Consider the following 12,463-nt stretch of genomic DNA (forward strand, 5'->3'; position numbering starts at 1 on the left):
AACAAATATCAACACGAAAGCAGTTTTGATATTTATAGATGCGGAGAAGGCCTTTGATAATATCTCCTGGAAGTTTATGAAGAAGAATTTGGAAGGAATGGGAGTGGGGAGGGGGTTCCAGAATGGGATAGAGGCAATTTATTCAGAGCAAAAGGCTAAACTGATAGTGAACAATGTGGTGACAGAAGAGTTTAGAATTGAAAAAGGTACACGACAAGGTTGCCCTATATCCCCTTTGTTATTTAGATCGGTCCTGGAAGTGCTCTTAAACATGATTAGAGGAGACCGGTTGGTAGAGGGTATTCAGGTCGGAGAGAAACAGTATAAACTGAAAGCATTTGCAGATGACCTAGTATTGACCTTACAGGAGCCAGAGCCTAGTACTAAAAGGGTTTTGCAATTGATTCATGAGTTTGGTCGAGTGGCGGGATTTAAACTTAATAAGCAAAAAACCAAGGTTTTAGAAAAAAACTTGACTTTTTCAGAATCAGAAAGGTTTCAGAAAGAGACAGAATTAAATGTGGTCAAAAAAGTAAGATATCTAGGGGTAAATATAACAGCGAAGAACAGAAACTTGTTTAAGGATAACTATGAAAAATGTTGGTCTGAAATCAAAAGGGATCTAGATGTTTGGTCAAGATTGAAACTTTCCTTGTCAGGACGTATTGCTGCTATTAAGATGAATGTATTGCCAAAAATGTTGTTTTTGTTTCAAACTTTGCAGATTGTGGATAAAATGGAAAGTTTCCGGAAGTGGCAAAGAGATATCTCTAAATTTGTCTGGCAGGGCAAAAAGCCCAGAATTAAGTTTAAAATACTAACTGATGCTAAAGAAAGAGGGGGCTTTGCCCTGCCAGACTTAAAATTGTACTATGAATCAGCAGCTTTCTGCTGGTTGAAGGATTGGCTACTTCTTGAAAACACTGATGTTTTGGATTTGGAAGGATTCAGCAATGCTTTTGGTTGGCATGCATATCTGTGGTACGACAAGGTTAAAATACATAAGAACTTCAAGAATCATGTTGTCAGAAAAGCAGTGTTTAATGTCTGGTTGAAATATAAAGATTTATTGGAAAACAAGACCCCAAGGTGGTTATCACCAATGGAGGCTAAGGCCCCGAAAAGACTCAATATGGAGGCCAAATGGCCGAAATATTGGGAAATAATAGAAAAAGATGGAGATAATTGGAGGTTGCAGTTTGGAGAAAACAAAAGATAAAGTGCGAGATTGGTTACACTATGCTGAGATTAAAGAAGTTTTCAAGTTGGACAAAAAGATAGGATTCCAGGTGGAAAAATCAAAGTTAGAAACAGAACTGTTAGAATCCAGCTCTAAGACACTTTCAAGAATGTATAACTTGCTGTTAAAATGGAATACACAGGATGAAACGGTCAAATCAGCTATGATAAAATGGGCACAGGACATAGGGCATAACATCATGTTTGCTGACTGGGAAAAGTTATGGACCACAGGTTTGAAATTTACGGCATGTAATGCCTTGAAAGAAAACTTTATGAAAATGATATACAGGTGGTACATGACTCCAGTCAAGCTTGCAAAGATATACCATGTGTCTGATAATAAATGTTGGAAGTGTAAAGAAGCTGAAGGAACATTCTTTCACCTCTGGTGGACCTGCCCTAGAGTGAAGGCTTTCTGGGAAATGATATATAATGAGCTGAAAAAGGTATTTAAGTATACCTTCCCTAAGAAACCAGAGGCCTTTCTTTTAGGCATTGTCGGCCAGAGTGTGCAAAAGAAGGATCGAACTTTCTTTATGTATGCTACAACAGCAGCAAGGATACTCATCGCTAAATGCTGGAAAACTCAAGACTTGCCCACACTGGAAGAATGGCAGATGCAACTGATGGACTATATGGAATTGGCGGAAATGACGGGCAGAATCCGAAACCTGGGAGAAGAACTGGTGGAGGAGGATTGGAACAAATTTAAGGACTATTTACAAAAATATTGCAAATTGTATGAATGTTAAGAAAGATGTAAGATTAGTAACAACATGGCTTCAACAAATCAAACATAAAAAACATAAATTTAAGCGTAATTGGAAGAAAAGATAAATTTTGGTTAAACAGTATTTTATAATTAAGTACTTTATAAGTGTGATTTTAAATTCCGAAATTTGAGAATTAATTTGGGGAAATTTTATCATATGAATGGAACTAATTTAATAATTTGCTAGCAAAATTTATAAGTCTAGAATGCAGGAGCAAGAGCTGTGAGGAAGTCCAAGGAGGTGCATGAAACATGGATATTTGAAAATACAATGTTATTACCTATGTCTTTGATTGTTTTAAAAAATGCTTAATAAATATTTATTTTAAAAAAAGGAAAGCGTTCACCCACTCAGCCCAAGGTCAAGGAGAGCAGATAAGGTGGCAGCACAGAAAGCACAGTGGTTGCAAGACCAGGTGGCAAGACGCGGTAGTGACATGTGTGGCTAGGGAGGTAAGGGGTGGAACTCTTAATTGGAAGCACCGCCATTCCTAGGAAATGGATTCTTTGTTCTCTCGCTGTGATCATTAAAGTTTCTAACTGGTAAGAAGACTCCTTTTCCTTTGTTCTACTTATCTACTGCCAAGATGGGAAGGAAGACAATTCCCTGAAGCCAGACAGCTGCTGAAATAATGGGACACACACACACACACACACACACACACACACACACACACACCAAGAAGGACCATCTTCCCTTCAGATCAGCAGATGCAAGGTGCATACAATGTGAATATAATTCTGCTGCAACAGGAACCATTCCATCAGATTTGGCCATTTGGTGCGATCTAGCTCATGTAAACAAGGTGGGAGATTTGGCAACCAAGTTCAGTGAAGTATAAATGGTAAAACATTAGAATTTGGGCTGCTCTTATTCAGAGACAACTTGCAGGGTCATAAAAGTGTCACTATCTCATCTGTGTGCTTTAGGTCCATTGGCATGTGGTTGGTACAGGGGGTGTGGAATAAAAAAGGAGTCAAAAGAAGCATTCCATAATCTTCCCATTCCCAAACATGAACAGATCCATTTCAGTCACGAAGTTGCATTACAAGTTGTTTTTATTTAGGTGGGAGGCAATGACATCTCTCTGCGTAGTAAAATCCCAAGTGTGTGGTCCATAGAAGTTTCACAGCGGCAGGAGGCAGTGAATTCCAAGTAGGCCATTGAGATGTGGCCAGGTGGTCGCCAGTTAACGCCTGCACAGATAAGGAGGACACAGAGAGACATATTTTATTCTGGAAAAATTCGACTCTAGAAAGTAAATTTGGTTCATATGAAACGTACAGTCATTCCCTGACCAGCTACAAAAATGCAAAGAGGCTCATTCAGCAAATCCCCAGCTGTTAAGAGCATGTGGAAAGCCTGCTTGGATCTGACAAACGATCCATCTAGTCTATCATCCTGTTCTCACAGTGGCCAACCAACTGCCTATGGGAAAACCACAAGCAGGACCTGAGCAGAGCAACATTGTCCCCTCTTGGTATTCAGAAGCTTACTGCCTCCGACCATGTAGGCAGAGCATAGCCACCATGACTAGTAGCCACGATACGGTAGCCATTGTTCAAGTAAGATGAGCGGAAGAGCACTAGATTCAGCCCACTGTTACGAATAGCCAACAGGTAATATGTTCCTGGTCCAAGCTGCATCTTCAGATGTCTAAAAACTCATGTGTTATATCATACCTTGGTATGTGTCTGGCAAGGGATGACATGTACTGGAGATTTCCTAAGGATGCTTTTAGCCATTGGTTTGGTTCACAGTCTTTAGACCTTCGGGGAAATTGCTCCAGATATCTGCAATGGAGTTCCACTGCAGAGCAGAGTATTGCGGGGGTGGGAGTGGGACTGATAATCTGTGATTTATTTCTTTTTTATAAAGTGACTAATAAATGGATTACTAAGGAAAATGATCTTTATTTAGTGTACTTTTATCAAAAGTACTATCACACTGGAGGTTCTTTAGCTTCTTAAACTTTTCTTCCTTTCTCTTTCTCTATTTACTCTCTCTCTTCTCTTTCTTTATTTTTCAATTTCTCTCTTTTAATTCCCTTTCTTCCTTTTACTTTATCTCTTCCTCTTTGTTTGTTTGTTTGTTTCTGTCTGTCTCTCTTTTGCCTCTGGGTTAATGTTTTAATTTGGATTTTTTAAAAAAAAAATATATGAGAATAATCTTTGTTTTTTTCTTTATAAACTGTATTATTATTGTTATTTTTAAAAAAGTACATCCCTTCATTTTTTACCATAAAAATCAATCATAATCATAGATACATATGTATATAAGGTAAAGGTAAAGGTACCCCTGCCCGTACGGGCCAGTCTTGACAGACTCTGGGGTTGTGCGCCCATCTCACTTAAGAGGCCAGGGGCCAGCGCTGTCCGGAGACACTTCCGGGTCACGTGGCCAGCGTGACATCGCTGCTCTGGCCAGAGCCAGAGCCAGAGCCAGAGCCGCACACGGAAACGCCGTTATATGTATATAACCTGCATTAAATCAGCAAGGGGTCTTGATTTGCTATTGTTTAACGATAGTAAAGAGAAAACTATTTCCACCAAATTAGGCTGCTGAAATAAATAAATCTAACCAGAAGTGCATTCTTTTTGTCCTTCCACCGGCAGTTGAAAATTTTCTTATTCCAACAGGCTTTGGGGGGTTCATTGTTTTCATGAAAGGACTACTACTATGATGTTTTTACTGTAATTATCTCTATGTTTATATATTCTATATTCAGTGATACCTCGCTTTTCGAACACAATCTGTTCTGGAAGAGCATTTAAGTTCTGAAACGTTAAAAAAAACCAAAGCATTTACTTATGGAAAACTCAGTACGGAAGCCACGTGGCACTTTCGACTTCCGAAAAGTGTTCGATGACTGAAGCATTTACTTCCAGGTTTACGGCGTTCGAAAACCAAAACGTTTGTCAATAGAGACGTTTGAAAACCGAGGTACCACTGTATTGTAATTCTATTACAGTTTAATTGCTTTTTAATAATCCCTTCTCAATGTTTTTAGCTGTTTCTATTTCATTTGTAGGGACGCAGGTGGCGCTGTGGGTTAAAGCCTCAGCGCCTAGGACTTGCCGATCGAAAGGTCGGCGGTTCGAATCCCTGCGGCGGGGTGCGCTCCCGCTGCTCGGTCCCAGCGCCTGCCAACCTAGCAGTTCGAAAGCACCTCCGGATGCAAGTAGATAAATAGGGACCGCTTACCAGCGGGAAGGTAAACGGCGTTTCCATGTGTGGCTCTGGCTCGCCAGAGCAGCGATGTCACGCTGGCCACGTGACCCGGAAGTGTCTCCGGACAGCGCTGGCCCCTGGCCTCTTGAGTGAGATGGGCGCACAACCCCAGAGTCTGTCAAGACTGGCCCGTACGGGCAGGGGTACCTTTACCTTTACCTATTTCATTTGTAAGCCACCATGAATCCCTGCCATGGAAAATGGTGGGAGAGAGCTAATAATAATAATAATAATAATAATAATAATAGGAGGAGGAGGAGGAGGAGGAGGAGGACTATGAGCTCAGTTCAGTGTTCTGGTGCTCAAAACACATTCTGAGCTAAAGATTCTTCTATTCTAAGTGTATGATTTTTCCACCCAGCTCTCATTGGTAGATTATGGTGTTCTAGTAAAAAAAAAAGTACTGCCAAAACTTAAAATCTGCCCACCCTGTCATAATAATAATAATAATAATAATAATAATAATAATAATTTATTTATACCATATTATTTATGGTGTGCATTCAGGTTCTGTGGGGGACACAGCTGTGGGACTCATGTCTGTCCCATGAGAAGCACAACAGAGAATACATCCAAAACTATTTTGCGGCTGTTCACATTGCATTTATATTTTTTTTGCTTTTCCCACAGACACAGGAAGGTAACCCCAAGTGGTTCTAGCAACAAGTAAATTGTCTTCCACGGCAACCACTACACCATTACTGAACTCCCTGGGGAATCCCTGAAAAGCTTCAGAGTACCACAGTTCAGAAACTATTGCTCTAGGCTTTCCAAAGTTTTGTAAGTTGGATATTAGCTAATGGGCAATGAGAGAGTTGACTCAAATGCATGGATGCTGTCTTCCATAAATTCACTTGGAGGCAGTCTGCTTTTCACTGGCAAACAGGGGTGCCAAGTTGAATACTGATGGGCACTGAAGGGATCTTGACCCTGGCTCCTACGTTTGCAAACATGTGCCTTGTTCTCCTTCAGCCAGAGATCTTTGCTCTCACCTGCAGCAGGCAATCTTTCTAGCACAATTCCCGATGCGCTTGTAATCACCAGGACATCTGCGCCTCACACATTTTCCATGGGCTTCACGACACTGCTTGGCATTACCGATTTTAGAAAATCCTGCAGACACAAAGAGACACAAAATCAAGTTGGAGCAGAACTGAGCTCTTTGCAGTTTGAGGCTTCGGCATAAACAGACCTGCATTTCCTATTATTTTAGCATTGCCAAGTATGACATAGTCAATTTTATTTATTTAGCTTGTATGGTAAAACTAAGGATGTTAGAGAAGTCTGGTGAAAACAGAAACAGAAGCAGAAATTGCCAATGTTCATTCATTTACCTCATTCTAGAATGGAAACCATTCCAACTTAGGGTTGCCATATTTCAAAAAGTGAAAATCTGGGCACAAAAGTTGTTTCTGAGCTATTTTTAAGGAAATTTGCCAAAACAATAAACACTTCTGACATGGGTTGACAGACGCCCGGGTTTCCCCAGATATTTTTACTGATTTTTGGAAAGTCCACACAGGCATCATTTCTGACAGACGAATCCCGGATATGTCTGGGAAATCCCAGACATATGGCAGCCCTATTCCAACCAATATGATAGATAGATAGAATATTTATTTGCATCGGCTAGTAGCCATAGCAATAAAGTAAAATGTACTGAAGATAGAAGTAAAAACCTAACCATAAAAATACATTTTGGGGGTTTACATCAATATTCAAATAATAGATCTTATTCTCATTGCCCCTGCTTGCACTTTTTGCTGTCACCTGATCATCTTGATCTGCTAAAAGAAAGGACACAGTAGCAATGGTTGAGTGACCCGGCTTGGACAATAATAGAGGGCTAATAACCTCACTCCTCAAATCCTTATAAAGAGTGCAAGACAGAAGCACATGAACCACTGACGCAATACAGTGGTACCTCGGGTTAAGTACTTAATTTGTTCCGGAGGTCCGTTCTTAACCTGAAACTGTTCTTAACCTGAAGCACCACTTTAGCTAATGGGGACCTCCTGCTGCTGCCGCACGATTTCTGTTCTCATCCTGAAGCAAAGTTCTTAACCTGGGGTACTATTTCTGGGTTAGCGGAGTCTGTAACCTGAAGCGTCTGTAACCTGAAGAGTATGTAACTCGGGGTACCACTGTACTTCCATCTCCACAGGGGCCTAACCGTTTTCCAGTGGAATTTTTTGAAATCGACCCTCAAGTGCAGCCGAAGGCAGTATATTCAATCCTGCGAAAGTGAAAGCACATCTGTACTTTGGAATTGTTAAATTTTGCAAATAGGGTGCCAAAGTGTCAAAATGACTAGGTGGGAAATAATCATACCATAGACGAAATTTCCTTATTGTGGCCAGGTTATTCTGTCGCTCAATATGATATAGGCGCTGTCCAATTAAATTATTTGCTTTACTGAAGCCCTGTGTTAGTAGCTGCTGTGGTGATAAACCAGAAAAGTAAAGCTTTTGATTGACAATTTTAGTCCAAGCACTCTCATGCTTGTTATTTACTGTTGTTGTTGCTTTCAGTCTGTCCACATTAGGTAACGGATCACATCCCACCCATCCCATTTGCACTGAGATTCTTTGCATTGAGAAAAAAAAATGGGATAGAATAACACAATGGCAACATAACTTACCTAATTTATGTAATTATGGAAATTTGCTACAACACACAGCAAGATGGTGTTGCTGGACTACAACTCCCATCAGCTGCAGACAGTTGTCCAATGGTCATGGCATATGGGAGGTGGAGTGCAGCAACATCTGGAGGACCACAGACTCCCTGCTAAATGACAGAAAAATGTAACAAGTGAAGCTTCCCCCACCATTTAATTTTCACACCAGGAAAAGCTTCAGCTACTAAATTTCTGCAAGCTAGACTCACTGCATATGTTTGCAAGGACTTGTCCAAGACTGAGCTATGGCTTAGTGGTCAAGGATTTGCCTTGCAAACAGAAGGTCCTGGGTTCAATCTCCAGGTAGGGCTAGGAGAGACTCCTTCCAGAAATCCTGGAGAGCCACTACCACTCAGTGTAGACAATAATGAGCTAGATGGACCAATCGTCAGTAGAAGGCAGCTTCCTATGTTCCTGAGACAGGAGCTCCTTCCCATTCCACAATCAGAAGCTTCTGGGCTAACAACTTAATCTTACTTCAACATTGGTAGCAAGATAGTGTCCCCAACTGCACCTCAGGCATCAGGATAAACTAGGCGGCAACAGAGGAGAATGGCTATGGGGCTCAGGAGGAACACCTGGGAGCCGCTGCTGATGCCTCCAGAATTTGTGAATATCCTCATACAGTCTCATCTTTGTCCTGTCCTCTACCAAAAGTTCTTACCTGCTTCTCGTCCACATGGGAGTAAGTCCCATCAAATCACACTTGATTTTCACAGGGTTTATACAGAGACAAGGGTTTTTTTAAAAAATATGGCATTACCTGGAACCACCAGCAGCATCATGCAGAGAAGCCCAAAAACAAGGTGAAGGAGCCTCATGGCTGAAGGTTCAACTGCAATCTACCACCACTGGCAACCTGAGATGGAGAGGGGATGTGATGCGGATATTTAAAGGCTTCTAGAGATGGTGACATACCAGGTTGTTGCAAAAAGGGGAAATCCAGACTTGGTTTTGCAAGCTCTTCATGTCAACAACCTGAGGCCATTTCACAGACCCAGCATTTCACCATGTTAGGGGCATCTCCAATGAACTACTGGTTTGCATTAGAGGACTACAAGGCGGAGATCTCCCTTAGCATTCCCATCTTGATATTTTACAATGCATCTTGATATTTTACAACCCATCTTGATCAATTTTTTAAAGCGATGTTGGGAATGTCATCAGACTAAATGTTCTGTAGAAGTTTAACCAGTCCCAAAGACTTCCAACAAAGTCTCAGCACTACAAAGAAGTAGAGATGGCCACCAACTTGGATGGCTTCAGAAGAGGATAAACAAATAATAGTAATAATAATAATAATAATAATAATAATAATAATAATAATAACAACTTATTATTTCTACCCTGCCCATGTGGCTGGGCCTCCCCAGCCACTCTGGGCAGCTTCCAACAAAATATAAAAATACAGTAATGCATCAAACATTAAAAGTTTCCCTAAACAGGGCTGCCTTCAGATATCTTCTAAAAGTCTGGTAGTTGTTGTTCTCTTTGACATCTGGTGGGAGGGCATTCCACAGGGCGGGTGCCACTACTGAGAAGGCCCTCTGCCTGATTCCCTGTAACCTGACTTCTCGCAGTGAGGGAACCACAAGAAGGCCCTCGGAGCTGGACCTCAGTGTCTGGGCAGAACTATGGGGGTGGAGACGCTCCTTCAGGTATACTGGACCAAGACCATTTAGAGCTTTAAAGGTCAGCACCAACACTTTGAATTGTGCTTGGAAACATACTGGGAGCCAATGTAGGTCTTTCAAATGATGGGGGATAATGTCTACTGACCCTAAGGACCATGTACTCCCTCATTTTCAGATACAGTTTGCCTCTGTATACCTATTGTTGGGAATTGCAAGTGGCAAGAGTGCCGTTGCTCTCAAGTCTTCCTTACAGGCTTCCCATGGGCATTCAGTTGGTCATTGTGAGAACAAGATCCTGGTCTAGATGGGGCTTTGGCAGGGCTCTTCTTGTGTTCTTATTTTGTTCATAAAATTCCTAACCACCATCGCCGCCACCCCCACCTGCCTTCGCCATAAGGTGCTTGGGTTCTTAACGGAATCAGTAAAAACAGAACAGCAAAGGTCACAGCAAAGGGACCTAACAGGAAACCAGCTGAAAGATGGGGTTATCTCAAAACTTTTTTGCCCTTTTTTATTATGCAACTTCTCACTCAATGACCTCCAGGAATGCCCTCAATCTCTGTTTCTATGGCCCAGAGCTACTGCTGGGGATTTTCAATGCAACTTCTAAAGAACTGGTATGCACCAACTGGCTAGAGCAAAACTGTGTTGTGCAACAACGTCTGCAGCCTGTTGGAACAGGATGCTGGACTAGATGGGCTAATGGCTCTTCTTATGCTCCTACAGTCTTTGCAAAAGAGTCTGGCAGGCACCTACTGTTGTCATCAAACATGTCTCGGCCCAGATTATTTATTGGACTCCAAAAGCCCAACAAATTACCTTCTAGACAGCCTATTTGTTCATCTTTTTTAGGAATAATGAATCAGATCAGTCATATCGCACTGTCCTAGTGCTAAGCTAACCCATATAATGTTGTTGTTTAGTTGTTTAGTCATGTCTGACTCTTCGTGACCCCATGGACCAGAACACGCCAGGCACTCCTGTTTTCCACTGCCTCCCGCAGTTTGGTCAAACTCATGCTGGTAGCTTCGAGAACAGTGTCCAACCATCTCGTCCTCTGTTGTCCCCTTCTCCTTGTGCCCTCCATCTTTCCCAACATCAGGGTCTTTTCCAGGGAGTCTTCTCTTCTCATGAGGTGGCCAAAGTATTGGAGCCTCAGCTTTAGGATCTGTCCTTCCAGTGAGCACTCAGGGCTGATTTCCTTAAGAATGGAGAGGTTTGATCTTCTTAACCCATATAATAGTATCTCTAAATTAATTAGAGGAACAATATAAGGTAGGACTTTTAAAATAGCAAAGCCCACCCCTCTGTCATGTTTGCACTAGACCTGCCAAAGCTATGTTTGCCATACAACACATTTAGTCAGAAGGAATTCCCATTGTATTAAATGTGGGCTCAGACCTTTGACCTTCTGTTCTCTAGTTAGGGAATTACCCCACACACCCCCACACATTCACCTGTAATCTAGGAGGTTTTGGTTCCTTCTCAAAAGTTTCATTACCTCACCATCATGCAGGGCACCATTTAAAAAAGATTGTATTGTGTGACTTGATATTCCTGTTCTTCTTCTTTTTTTTACAGGATACTGAGCCCTGATAAATCCCCAAGGGGTAGGAAGAAAAATAACTAGCCATAGATAGCTCCAGGGCATGGTGTATGTGGTATGTGCATGTCACTGAGAGCCTCTGCTATGATGGAAGAAGATAAGCATACAATGGAGGTCTTGTTCCCTGATGAAGAGAGCAAGAAAGCCAGTAGCCCTTTGGACAGAGCTGTAAGCAATTCAAGTTAGAATTGCTGTAGAGTTCATCCCCACCATTCTGGAACAATCCATTAAGAATTTGACCTCCTTTTCATCCATGTATTTAAAATAGATTTAGGCCCCATCTGCACCCCATCAAAACAATTTATGCAACAATAAAACAGCAATAAAAAACTACACTTACACAACAGCAATAATAATTTTATTAATTATACCCCACCCATCTGTCTGGGTTTCCCCAGCCACTCTGAGTGGCCTTATTGTTGTTGTTTAGTCATTTATGTCTGACTCTTTGTGACCCCATGGACCAGAGCACGCCAGGCACTCCTGTCTTCCACTGCCTCCCGCAGTTTGGTCAAACTCATGCTGGTAGCTTCGAGAACACTGTCCAACCATCTCGTCCTCTGCTGTCCCCTTCTTTTTGTGCCCTCCATCTTTCCCAACATCAGGGTCTTTTCTCTTCTCATGAGGTGGCCAAAGTCTTGGAGCCTCCACTGTATTCTGCTCTGGATTACTGTGTCCAGTTCTGGGCACCACAGTTCAAGAAGGACACTGACAAACTGGAACGTGTCCAGAGGAGGGCAACCAAAATGGTCAAAGGCCTGGAAACGATGCCTTATGAGGAACGGCTAAGGGAGCTGGGCATGTTTAGCCTGGAGAAGAGGAGGTTAAGAGGTGATATGATAGCCATGTTCAAATATATAAAAGGATGTCACATAGAGGAGGGAGAAAGGTTGTTTTCTGCTGCTCCAGAGAAGCGGACACGGAGCAATGGATCCAAACTACAAGAAAGAAGATTCCACCTAAACATTAGGAAGAACTTCCTGACAGTAAGAGCTGTTCAACAGTGGAATTTGCTGCCAAGGAGTGTGGTGGAGTCTCCTTCTTTGGAGGTCTTTAAGCAGAGGCTTGACAACCATATGTCAGGAGTGCTCTGATGGTGTTTCCTGCTTGGCAGGGGGTTGGACTCGATGGCCCTTGTGGTCTCTTCCAACTCTATGATTCTATGATTCTAAGCCTTCTTTATGGTCCAGCTCTCACTTCCATACATCACTACTGGGAAAACCAAAGCAGGCAGTGGGTGGCTAGGGATGCTCGCTGCGTAGGCAGCTAGCAGTGCCCTCTAATGCTCGCCACAAGG

General features: G+C 42.1%; 1 long non-coding RNA gene across 1 annotated transcript; it reads right to left on the minus strand.

Moving 5' to 3' along the window:
• Nucleotides 1-3,083: 3,083 nt before the first annotated feature.
• Nucleotides 3,084-8,777, minus strand: LOC307212092. Its single transcript, XR_013836816.1, has 3 exons — nt 8,690-8,777; nt 6,239-6,359; nt 3,084-3,211 (listed from the first exon to the last, which is right to left on the minus strand). It is a non-coding gene; the product is annotated as an uncharacterized lncRNA (long non-coding RNA).
• Nucleotides 8,778-12,463: the final 3,686 nt, after the last annotated feature.

Source organism: Podarcis cretensis (assembly GCF_951804945.1).
Source record: "Podarcis cretensis genome assembly, chromosome: 3".
In the NCBI taxonomy this organism is placed as follows: Eukaryota; Metazoa; Chordata; class Lepidosauria; order Squamata; family Lacertidae; genus Podarcis; species Podarcis cretensis.